This window comes from Papio anubis, chromosome 7 (genome assembly GCF_008728515.1).
Source record: "Papio anubis isolate 15944 chromosome 7, Panubis1.0, whole genome shotgun sequence".
Taxonomy (NCBI): Eukaryota; Metazoa; Chordata; class Mammalia; order Primates; family Cercopithecidae; genus Papio; species Papio anubis.
The window spans coordinates 71,553,157-71,566,323 of record NC_044982.1 but is presented as its reverse complement, the minus strand read 5'-3'; the positions used below and the strand labels follow the sequence as shown (position 1 = coordinate 71,566,323).

Sequence of the window (13,167 nt, the reverse complement as noted above, 5' to 3'; positions counted from 1 at the left end):
ACCATGCCACAGGTTGGCCTTTTGCTTTCAGAAAACATTGAATAGCTTAGTCCAAACTTTGCATACTCATGACATGTAAGAAAAAATACACATAAAGTCGTCAGATTTGCACACCTAAGTGCCTACCTAAAGGTGCTGTCTGGTGTGAGCTGCACATCATACAGTAGTTTCTGCTCATTTTTCCTTTCTCATATAATGAATCAGTAAGTCTTCATCATAAAGGAATGCACCAAGGTGAACTGTGGGTTCCGGCTGCTGCTGCATCTGGTGGAGAGAAAAACATCAAAAGAAACAAAGTACAAAGAAGTATCTTTTTATTGCTAAATAAAGTAAAATGTCAGTGGTCTATATGCTAACATTCTGAGAGCAACAAAAAGGCACAGTAAGACATTGTTTTGCTTATGCAAGTAACTGCTCTACTTTCGTTTTATTTCTGAGACCTTAGAAATATATAAAACTCTAGTTGAAAGGAATCTCATAGATCATTTTGTCTATCCTAAGTAGTATATTTTACAAATAGTTACCCAGAAAGATTTCTTCAAAGAAATTATATTAGTTAATAATAGGGGAAAAGTTTAATACCAGGTCTTCGGAGTCCTGCATGTCAGTGACTTACCATTAAAATATTTAACAAGTAATCTTTTCCCAGAGTGCAGTTTTCAAATAATAAAATGCTATTAAAACTTTGTGCTTATAAATAGTAGTCATTTATCAATATTAGTGGTATAGGATATACTAGCAAGTGGCTACAAAGAAATAAATGTTTGATTCCTTTTACCTTAACGGTAATAAACCACTCTGCTTGAATACCTAAAAATGTGTCTACATTTAAACAGAGAAACCTTGGTTGGTATATAAAAATCAGGTATGGATATATAAGGATCAGAAGGAAATTTAAGATAAAAAGTTGGGCCAGGTGCGGTGGCTCATGCCTGTAATCCCAGCACTTTGGGAGGCAAAGGTGGGTGGATCATGAGGTCAGGAGATCGAGACCATCCTGGCTAACATGGTGAAACCCCATCTCTACTAAAAATACAAAAAAAAAATTAGCTGGGCTTTGTGGCAGGCACCTGTAGTCCCAGCTATTCAGGAGGCTGAGGTAGGAGAATGGTGTGAACTCAGGAAGCAGAGCTTGCAGTGAGCCAAGATCGTGCCATTGCACTCCAGCCTGGGTGACAGAGAGAGACTCTATCTCAAAAAAAAAAAAATAAATAAATAAATAAAAAATAAAAAGTTGAAGTTTGTGGGTCAATTATTAACATATAAGGATTACTTTTCTCATTGTATATATTGTGGATTTCACAAAACTGTTTATATGCATAGCACTATTAAGAATGTGCAGATGGCTAGGCGTGGTGGCTCAAGCCTGTAATCCCAGCACTTTGGGAGGCCAAGGTGGGTGGATCACTAGGTCAGGAGTTTGAGACCAGCCTGACCAACATAGTGAAACCCCGTCTCTACCAAAAATACAAAAATTAGCTAGGTGTGGTGTCGGGTGCCTGTAATCCCAGCTACTTGGGAAGCTGAGGCAGGAGAATTGCTCGAACCTGGGAGGTGGGGGTTCCGGTGAGCCGAGATCGCACCATTGCACTCCAGCCTGGGCAACGAGAGCAAGACTCTGTCTCAGAAAAAAAAAAAAAAAAAAAAATGCAGAATTTAGCTCCTTTATTCAGTCATTCACAGTCTGAAAACCACACGGAGAATTGCTGTTTTCAGGTTAGTGGGTGGCAATTTTTTTTTTTTTAAATAGAGATGGGGTCTTGCTATGTTCCAGGCTGGTCTTGAACTCCTAGGCTCAAATGATCCTCTCCCTTCAGCCTCCCAAAGGGCTGGGATTATAGGTATGAGCCACCACACCTGGCCAAGAAGAGATCATTAGCCTTGCTTTACAAAACAATATTCATAACATAGGTTTCCCATTAAGGGTTAGGATTTGAAGGAACTTGAAAGAGAGGACTGCCTGGAGAAGAAACATAAGAACTTTTTTTTTTTTGAGATGGAGTCTCACTCTGTCACCCAGGTTGGAGTGCAGTGGTGCGATCTTAGCTCACTGCAAGCTCTGCCTCCTGGGTTCAAGTCATTCTCCTGCCTCAGCCTCCCGAGTAGCTGGGACTACAGGTGCCCGCCACCACGCCCGGCTAATTTTTTATATTTTTAGTAAAGACAGGATTTCACTGTGTTAGCCAGGATGGTCTCGATCTCCTGACCTCGTGATCCACTCACCTCACCCTCCTACAGTGCTGGGACTACAGGTGTGAGCCACCATGCCAGGCCAAAAATGAGAACTAATTCTAAAAATAAAGGAATAGAAGAATAAGTAAAAGTGTAAGGTGCAAATGTAGGAGAAGGAAACAAAAAAGTGAGCTTCATCCTTAATACAACTGAGGGAAATGGAACGGAGGAAAAAACAAGGACATGGATGTAGTTAGGATCACACCATTGGCCCTTCTTGGGCTTTGATTGTTTTTCCAGAGCCTGGCAAACTGGATACTCTCAAAAAATATTTGTTGAATGAATAGTACTGATGAGTCAAAGGGGTGAGGACTCAAAAGAATTGGGGACATGGTTGAAGCGCTACATGAAAAACTGTTTAAAACCAAATTTAGGGCTGACTAGGCTGAAGAGACTGGGGGGTTAGGAAGAACAGGAGAACCTTTAAGAAACACTCAGAGTAAATTTAACATATTTACTTTTATTTATCTCTTCATGAACTATCCTCAGTCAATGATGTCAGACATTCATTTCTCTTGCTTTATGATCTAAGTGTTGCATTATCAGACTGCACATCATGTGCATTCTGGTGTGACACCATGAGCTGAGACTTTTCCATTGCTCATGAGTGAATGCTAACTGACCTGATTTCTTAATTTTCTTTCTGTATGCTCTCTGCAGCGTGGTCTCTGGAATCCCTGCTGGTGTCTGCCAGTCCTGGTGGTAGTTTCGCATAGTTGAGCTGGTTTCTGCAGCATGATATAATGCTGCGGAGGCAAACTGCGGCAATGTTCTTGCTGTTATTTTTAAGGAAAAAGGATGACTTGGCATAAGGAAAAAATTGGGCCCGCCTGCTCTCTCAAATGACTTTCATGCCTCTCTGAACTTGAGTATCTCTTCTATTACCCTAGGGATTAAGATTAAAGCAGAACCAAAATACTAAAGAAAATTTTTTTTTATGAACAGCATAATCATCTGGGGTTCTTTTGTGACTGATGAATCTGAGCTATGAATGGCTGCGCAGTTCCACTAACCTTAGTGGAAAGTATCCTGATGACAGAATAGTGGCACCACCTGTACCCTGCCATTTTAGATACATAAGTAGTGATGTCAATTCAAGAGTAGTAGACATGCAGCTGGGTACGGTGGCTCATGCCTGTAATAGCACTTTGGGAGGCCAAGGCGGGTGGATCAGTTGAGATCAGGAGTTCGAGACCAGCCTGGCCAACATGGTGAAACTCCGTCTCTACTAAAAATACAAAAACTAGCCAGGTGTGGTGGTTGGCACCTGTAATCCCAGCTACTCGGGAGGCTGAGGCAGGAGAATCACTTGAACCTGGAAAGCAGAGGTTGCAGTGAGCCGAGATTGTGCCACTGCACTCCAGCCTGGGTGACAAAAGCAAAACTCCATCTCAAAAAAAAGTTGTTATGCTGTATTTGTAAAAATATTATATTACTATTTTTGAAATGCTTTCAATTCTCTGCTGGATCAATCTACAAATGTAGAATCTGTGGATATGGAGAACCCACTGCACATCCTAAGCATTTACGCTATGTCATTAAATTTAAAATTTGTGGAAACTTTACTTTTGAAGGTTGTGTCGTCTCTATTTAACCATTCACTGCTACCCTGAGACAGTTAAATATAGTTATAATTGTGAAAAACTGAGAATATTGCAACAAACATTTTGACAAACATCATCTCTTTGCATCTTCGGTTATTTCCTTACTATAAATTCTTAGAAGTGCTTCAACATTTTAAAGGCTTTTCCTACATATTTGCACATTTCTTTCTGTCTTGAAGGACATCAGTTTAACAGAAATAAAAAAGAACACAAGCCTCTGGCTGGGCGTGGTGGCTCACGCCTGTAATCCCAGCACTTTGGGAGACTGAGGTGGGCGGATCAATTGAGGTCAGGAGTTTGAGGCCAGTCTGTCCAACATGGTAAAATCCTGTCTCTACTAAAATACAAAAATTAGCTGGGCATGGTGGTACATGCCTGTAATCCTAGTTGCTTGGGAGGCTGAGGCAGGAGAATTACTTGAACCCGGGAGCTGGAGGTTGCAGTGAGTTGAGATGGCTCTACTACACTCCAGCCTGGGCATGAGACTGCCTCTCAAAAAAACAAACAAACAAAAAAGAACACAAGTCTCATCAAACCCTCGCAACACTGATTATTATTATAAAAACAAACTTGGGCAGGGCACGGTGGCTCACCCCTGTAATCCCAGCACTTTGGGAGGCCAAGGCAGGTGGACTGCTTGAGTCCAAGGGTTTGAGACCAGCCTGGGCAACATGGTGAAACCCCATCTCTACAAAAAAAAAATTAAAACGTAGCTGGGTGTGGTGGTGTATACCTATAGTCCCAGCTACTTGGGAGGCTGAGCGCCGTAGGAGGATCACCTGAACCTGGGAGGTCAAGGCTGCAGCGAGCCGTGATCACATGACTGCATACCAGCCTGGGCAACCAGAGTGAGATCCTATCTGAAAAAAAAAAAAAAAAACAACTAAAAACAAAAACTGGTTGTTTTAATTTGCATTTATTTAATTACTACTGAGGTGGAACATCTCTTAACATGTAAACAGCGAATGTGTGGTAATACTATGTTGCTTGGAAAAAGATTAAAGGAAGGTGCTAATCAGCTGCCCAAAGGACAGTAGAGTTTTTCTCAAATTACGTATGTAGAGGGGAAGGGAATGGAGAAAGAAGAGCTTCTCTAAAGGGCAAAATCAATTATTTAAAATTTCCTACTTACATCTAATTTAATATATAGGGAAAGAAAAGTCCTCAAAGCTGACAGCCTATGAATCAAACCTCACTTTTTATATCTAGTCAGGTATTCAGTCCCACCACTTTTTCTTTTGAAACCTATTTTCCCTTCATTCCCAATTCAACTATCTCATAGCCATAGTCATCATCTCACAAATGGAATACCATCACAAACTCATAACCAGTTCCTCAATATCGGCTTCTCCCCACTATAAAATACCTTGTTCACCTAAGCTAATCTTGCTTAAACCTCACTTCTGTATCACTCCCTCTCCTTACAAATTTTTAATGATTTTCTGTTTTTCAGTGTATCAAATCTCGAGATTTTTAAGGTCCTCCATATCACAAGTCTACTCATCCATTTTCTTAAAATTTTATTTTTAATTGATAATAATTGCATATATTTATGGGGTACAGTGTATACATTGTAGAATGAGCAAATCAGGCTAACATATTCATCATCACATATTTATTATTTCTTTGTTTTTCTTGAGATGGAGTTTCGCTCTTGTTGCTCAGGCTGGAGTGCAATGGTGTGATCTCGGCTCGCCGCAACCTCTGCTTTCCCGGTTCAAGTGATTCTTCTGTTTCAACCTCTTGAGTAGCTGGGATCACAGGCATGTGCCACCACGCCTGGCTAATTTTGTTTTTTTTTTTCAGTAGGGACAGGGTTTCTCCATGCTTGTCAGGCTGGTCTCGAACCCTCGACCTCAGGTGATCCGCCTGCCTCAGCCTCCCAAAGTGCTGGGATTACAGGCGTGAGCCACTGCACCCGGCCAGATTTATAATTTCTTTGTGTCAAGAACATTTAAAACTCACCCTCTCAACAATTCTGAAATATAGTCACATACTACATAATGACGTTTCCATCAATGACAGACTGCACACACCATGGTGGTCCCATAAGATTACAATGTCATATTTTTACTGAACCTTTTCTATGTTTAGATACACAAATACTTACCATTGTGTTACAACTGCCTACAGTATTCAGTACAGGAACATGCTGTACAGGTTTGTAGAAAGTGCAACAGGCTATACAATCTAGGTTTGTGTCAGTACTGTACATTCCATGATGCTCGCACAACAATGAAATGGCCTAACAATGCATTTCTCAGAACCTATCCTTGTTGGTAAATGATATATGATTGTATATATCTTTTAGCAAATTTGGTGAATTACATTGATTTTCTAATGTTAAACCAACAGGGCATTCCTGAAATAAACCCACTTGCTAATGATGTATTATTCTTTTCATATATCCTGGCCATTTTTAATACACAACAAATGTGATTGAGAGAAAAGTACAATTATTTTTATTCATTTAATAGAACCTATAAAAGCTCTGTAGCTACTGCTCAGCAACATGTTCAATTCTACTCAATGAAGAGGTGTTTACAATAAAGGATACAGAGAATCTCCTGTAAGTTTCTAGTCGCCTATTGTTATTTTAAGCATTTAAATATTTTCTTGATTATCTGGTTAATTTCGTTCCTGCAAACTTTAATTTTCTACCCTTTGTAACTTGATCCTTAATAGAAACTGTATAAGCAGTTCGGAGCAGTGGCTTATACCTGCAATTCCAGTGCTTTGGGAGGCTGAGGTTGGTAAAATGATTGATCTCAGGAGTATGAGATCACTCTGGGCAACATGGCGAAACCCTGTCACTAGCAAAAAATGCAAAAATTAGCCAGGTATGATGGCACGCACCTGTAATCCCAGCTACTTGGGCTGAGGGAGGAGGCTCACTTGAGCTTGGGAAGTTGAGGCTGCAGTGAGCCCTGTGTTCACACCACTGCACTCCAGCCTGGGTGACAGAGTGAGACTCTGTCTAAAAGAAGAGGCCCAGCACGGTGGCTCACGCCTATAATCCTAGCACTTTGGGAAGCCAAGGCGAGCAGATCATTTGAGGTCAGGAGTTCGAGACCAGCCTGACCAATATGATGAAACCCTGTCTCTACTAAAAATACAAAAATTAGCCAGGCATGGGCCAGGCACAGTGGCCCACACCTGTTATCCCAGCACTTTGGGAGGCCGAGGTGGGCGGATCACGAGGTCAGGAGATCAACACCATCCTGGCTAATATGGTGAACCCCTGTCTCTACTAAAAAAATAAAAATAAATTAGCCAGGTGTAGTGGTGGGCACCTGTAGTCCCAGCTACTTGAGAGGCTGAGGCAGGAGAATGGCGTGAACCTGGGAGGCAGAGCTCAGATCACGCCACTGCACTCCAGTCTGGGCGACAGAGCAAGATTCCCTCTCTCAAAAAAAAAAAAGAAAGAAAAGGAGAGACTTTGTATGAGTTATTGGTTTGGCGTCCTCATTTCTATTTTGCATATTCAGGAAATACTGAAAGCCTTCAGAGTAGAATTTGTTAATAGACTGCTGTTGCATTGTATTTTTTTATATGCCCTATTGGGGACCCCACTTGCAGTTCTGGTTCTCAGCTCCCCTCACTTAATGGACTGCAATCAGTCTCCTATACTTTGAAATCTAGGTCAAGAGTCCACTTCATACACATCATGAAAATAGAAGGGAAAAGATACTCTGCCAGAGGATCAGTAAAATACAGTACTGCTGTATTTTAACTACTTTTTATCTTTTTTGGGGGGGAGAGGAACTTGTTTTTGCCTACTTTGCCCCTCAGACTTGCTTTATCTTTCCGACATTAGTGCTCATTATTTCCTAGCTTAGCTGTAAAAAGAAACATGTAGCCTCCCACCTTTGTTTTATATCCTGTTTCTTTTTTTTTTCTTGAGATGGAGTCTCACTCTATCGCCCAGGCTGGAGTGTAGGGATGCAATCATGACTCACTGCAACCTCAGCCTCCCGGGTAGCTGGGACTACAGGTGCATACCACCATGCCTGGCTATTTTTTTTTTTTTTGTATTTTTAGTAGAGACAGGGTTTCACCATGTTGGCCAGGCTGGTCTCAAACTCCTGACCTCAGGTGATCTGTCCACTTCGCCTCCCAAAGTGCCAGGATTACAGGTGTGAGCCATGGCACACAGCTATGTTGTCTAGTTTTAATAAACTCTATGAAACTCAAAACCAAAGCCATACTCAACATCTAGCATTGTCTCTTGCTATTCCATCAAATGGTATAAAATTCAAGAAGAGTTATAATTTAAATTTAAGGTCGAGACAAATGTCATGCAAGACATTATTTAAATGACTTAATGCCAGAGATTTAAAAATTTATTTAAAAACTATAGGAGAGGCCAGGCGCACTGGCTCACACCTGTAATCCCAGCACTTTCGGAGGCTGAGGCAGGCGGATCATCTGAGGTCAGGAATTCAAGAGCAGCCTGGCCAACATGGTGAAACCCCACCTCTACTAAAAATACAAAAATCACCCAGACTCGGTGGCATGTGCCTGTAATCCCAGCTACTCAGGAGGCTGCACTCCAGCCTGGGCGACACAGCGAGACTCCATCTCAAAAAAAACAAAACAAACAAAAAAAACCTCCCCAGGAAAAAGGAAATCTAACCAGGAAAATGAAAAATAGTTGTTTGGAAGAATCATTTGTGCTGTACTTAGACCACTTCATAAAAAGGTATACTAAGAGATTCAGTGTGGGAAGACAAAAAAGTTCTGGCGATTAATAGTGATGATATTTACAAAACAATGTGAACACATTTAATGCCACTTAACTATACAGTAAAAAATGGTCAAAATGGGCTGGGCACAGTGGCTCATGCCTGTAATCCCAACACTTTGGGAGGCTGAGGTCGGCAGATCACGAGGTCAGGTGCTCGATACCAGTTTGGCCAACATGGTGAAACCCCATCTCTATTAAAAATACAAAAATAAGCCAGGTGTGGTGCATGCCTGTAATCCCAGCTACTCAGGAGGCTGAGGCAGGAGAATCACTTAAACCTGGGAGGCGGAGGCTGCAGTAAGCCGAGATTGTGCCACTGCACTCTAGCCTGGGCAAAGAGCAAGATTCTGTCTGAAGAAAAAAAAAGGTCAAAACGGTAAATTTTATTTTATATATATTTTACCACAATAAAGAAGGTATACTAATACACTGCTTTTTAAAAAGAATTATAAATAACCATACTCCTTTATTTTAAGCTCAGTGATACTCTCACTTCTTTCTTAAAATTTTTTTTAATTTTAATTTTTTCTTTTTTTTTTTGAGACAGGTTCTCGCTATGTTGCCCAGGCTAGTCTCATATTCCTGGGCTCAGGCAATTCTCCTACCTCGGCCACCCGAAGTGCTAAGATTACAGGCGTGGGCCACATGCCTGGCCTCACTTCTTAAAATATTCGTGTTAATAAACATTCTTCAGAAACTCAAGTTTTTTTAAAAATTGTTTAACAAATTGCTTGAGCTTCCTCACTACAGGGTCTGCTGAAGAGAGGCACAGGAAGTACCTTTAGATCAGGTACGATGGCTCACGCCTGTAATCCCAGCACTTCGGGAAGCCAAGGTAGGAGGATCTCTTGAGGCCAGGAGTTTGAGACCAGCCTGGGCAACACAGTGACATCCTATCTCTACAGGAAATTTTAAAAAGCTGGGTGTGGTGGTTTGCACCACAGTCCAGCTACTCAGGAGGCTGAGATGGGAGGACTGCTCCAGCCCAGGAGGTCAAAGCTGCAGTGGGCTTATAATGGTGTCACGGCACACCAGCCTCCAGTCTGGGTGACAGAATGAGACCCTGTCTCTAAAAACAACAACAAAAAGTACCCTTAAAAGAAGTAAAAATAGGGCCGAGCGCGGTGGCTCATGCCTGTAATCCCAGCACTTTGGGAGGCAGAGGCTGACAGATCAGGAGATCAGGAGATTTGAGAACATCCTGGTTAACATGGTGAAACCCCGTCTCTACTAAAAATACAAAAAAATTAGCCAGGCGTGGTGGCATGCACCTGTAGTTCCAGCTACTCTGGGAGGCTGAGGCAGCAGAATCGCTTGAACCCAGGAAGCAGAGGTTGCAGTGAGCCAAGATCGTGCCATTGCACTCCAGCCTGGGTGACAGCAAGACACCATCTCAAAAAAAAAAAAAAAAAAAAAAGTAAAAATATATTCTTTAGCCAGTGACATTGGCTCTTGTTTACAAAATTATCCAAACATTCTTTCAAGTCTTCCTGATTTTGAAAAATAGAGTCTCAACTGATATCTCTAAAATTTGAGGCTGAGTACAGTGGCTCATGCTTGTAATTTGAACACTTTAGGAGGCTGAGGTGGCAGGATCCCTTGAGGCCAGGAGTGTGAGGCTGTAGTGAGCTATCATAGTGCCACTGCACTCCAGCCTGGGTGACAAAGACCCCATCTCAAAAACAAACAAAACACAGGAAAAAAAAAAATTCAAGATTTAGATTACAGATGGCTCCACAAAACAAATCTTGAGGGCAAGGATGTTTTAGTAATTTTACAATTGCCAGCTCTAGGCAGTATGCAACATTTTTGTAGGCACTCAGTGCTTTTAGAATAAATGACCTTATGCTGAGGAATGTGAAAAAAGATGTAAATCGGTGCTGTTTTATTGACAAATGGGATATGAAGAATGAAATGTGCAACACAGGGTTTAGATGAAGTGACAGGAGACTCAGCACATTATGGAAATTCTTATCTTGATTTTGTGTATATAGAAATAAAGATGTATTGGGCTGGGCGCAGTGGCTCACGCCGGTAATTCAGCACTTTGGGAGGCTGAGGCGGGCGGATCACAAGGTCACGAGTTCAAGATCAGCCTGGCGAACATGGTAAAATCCCGTCTCTACTAAAAATACCAAAATTAGCTGGATGCGGTAGTTCATGCCAGCTACTCCAGGGGCTGAGGCAGGAGAACTGCTTGAACCCAGAAGGCAGGGTGCAATGAGCCAAGATCGTGCTACTGTACTCCAGCGTGGCGACAGACTGAGAATCCGTCTCGATAAATAAATAAATAAGTAAACAAAGCTGTACCTCTGGTTTTCTATACTTTCCAGGTCAAATCTCACTATCAGATGTTCCTGTTAACTTCAGTTTGACATCTTATCTAAAATGACTCCTAAAATATGTAATAATGATCATTACAATCCCTAAACCTACTGACTCTAACATCACAAAGAATTTTAAGAGGTCAAGGTTAAAAATCTAAAATTGGAAGTCATCAGCTAACAATGACATTTCAAGTCATGAGTTTGGATAAAAATAACCATGGAGATCAACATTCAGCAAAATACAGGCATAGTGGCCAGGCGTGGTGGCTCGCGCCTGTAATCTCAGCACTCTGGGAGGCTGAGGCAGGAAGATCACCTGAGGTCAGGAGTCTGAGACTAGCCTGGGAAACATGGTGAAACTCTGTCTCTACTACAAATACAAAAATTAGCCGGGCGTTGTGGCGTACGCCTGTAATCCCGGCCACTCGAAATCGCTCGAATCTGGGAGGTGGAGGTTGCAGTGAGCCTGACGGCGCCACTGCACCCCCGCCTGGGTGACAAGAGTGAAACTCTTGTCTCAAAAAATAAACATACATACACACACACACACACACAGGCATAGGATAGTTTGCTACAGTTACTAAACATAAGAATATCCTTTTTTTTTTTTTTTTTTTTTTTGAGATGGAGTCTCGCTCTGTCGCCCAGGCTGGAGTGCAGTAGCGCAATCTTGTCTTACTGCAACCTTTGCCTCCCGGGTTCAAGCGATTCCCCTGCTTCAGCCTCCCGAATAGCTGGGACTACAAGGGCATGCCACCACGCCCGGCTAATTTTTTGTATTTTTAGTAGAGGCGGGGTTTCACCGTGTTAGTCAGGATGGTCTCGATCTCCAGACCTCATGATCCGCCCGCCTCGGCCTCCCAAAGTGCTGGGATCGCAGGCGTGAGCCAACACACCCAACGAAGAATATCTTATTTTCTTGAGGTTTCATCAGGCTTTACTTTGCCAGAATACATCTATCCCATTTTTCAATAATTAGATCTGGCTACCACATTTCCTCAGTTTTAACGTGTGTGTTTAAAGAGACAGGGTCTTGTGTCGCTCAGGCTGGAGTGAAGCAGCGGGATAAAACTCACTGCAGACTTTTTCTGTCTTAAATCTTCAACACTTGGCTGCGCTGCAATCTCTCTGAGCCTGCCCGATTCGCGAATCGTTCTTTGCTCAAACTGTTAAATTTAACTTGGCTAAGGTTTTTCTTTTAACACTTCCTACTAACGCTACAGCCTAAAACCTCTCCGGCAAAGTGCTTTTTCAGGTGGCAACGTACCAATCCCAACAAGTTTGTGGGAGTAATGGGGAAGAGGACTAACTCTCTATTTTCTTTCAGAAAAAGGGTTAGGCACAAGGAGCTCTAAAGGCTTGTCCGAAGTCTGCTGCAAAGTCACAAACCACTCAGAACCAGGTCTTCCCACACCCAATTAATTCCAAGTGGTACTGTATCCGATTACCCCCATTTTCCAAGAGATAGTTTATTTTTTCCCTCTTTTCCCCTCTCCACTACACTTCCCACTCAGCCCTTTTTGAAATACAAAATAACCTCTCAACTCCCCTCACCAGACCAATCTCTACAGAGCAAATTCATCTACGAGATCCAAGACGCAACTCCTAGCTCCGGGGGTAGCCGCAGAAGGGTAAGCCTTTGAAAGCATGCCCACTTGGCCACTTTTACAACTTATTTCTGCTTAGAAAGGCGTCAAGTACCCGGTAGATAAGGCACCAGCTAGCAGAAACCTCTTGCTCATTTCCTCTCGTACCTTATAAAATGCCCGCTTTTTTGCTCCAAAGGCGAAGCTGCACAAATGTGCCGCTTCCTCCAGGCTGGCTTCGGAAATAAAATCCCTCAGGGCTCGCTCTTGTTAACTGACCTCTACGTGCGGCGAGCAACTAACTCGCTTTTCCGTTAGAGCACTCTGAGGTCTGGTCAATCTACCCCACAGGAGAGCAGAGACCAGCACGGCGACCCCAGGGAAGGCTTTTGGCTTCACCCCGCCTAAGTCCTCAAAGTCAGCGCCTGAAGCATATCCTTGCCCCCACCGCCTGCCTCTGGCTGTGGTCACTTACACTTACAGGTAGTTCGCATCCACTGTAGCAGCGCCTGGCGGTCGGCAGGAACCATAATGCGAAGCCGCCACAGCATCACTCCCTGCTTCGCGGTGGGAAATTTTACGTTGTAAGACCAAGACGCACAGGCACTGGTTGGCATTGCGCATGCGCAAGCAGAGACCGCCCCACCCTCCGCGGAACCCGCCTCTAGTCT

At 42.8% G+C, this 13,167-nt stretch overlaps 1 protein-coding gene across 4 annotated transcripts in view; it reads right to left on the bottom strand.

The window, feature by feature from the left end:
• The window catches only part of BAZ1A (bromodomain adjacent to zinc finger domain 1A), a 228,291-nt gene extending 215,128 nt beyond the window's left edge, over positions 1-13,163 (bottom strand). The window contains exons 1-3 of one of the 4 annotated variants that reach the window (XM_031669145.1): positions 12,972-13,163; positions 2,856-3,008; positions 127-264 (exon numbers count right to left, since the gene is read on the bottom strand). The gene's annotated coding sequence lies outside the window, so the exon portion shown is untranslated. The remainder of the gene's footprint in view (positions 1-126; positions 265-2,855; positions 3,009-12,971) is intronic. The other 3 variants (XM_031669146.1, XM_031669148.1, XM_031669147.1) reach the window with 3 other exon arrangements.
• Between the last annotated feature and the right edge of the window lie 4 nt (positions 13,164-13,167).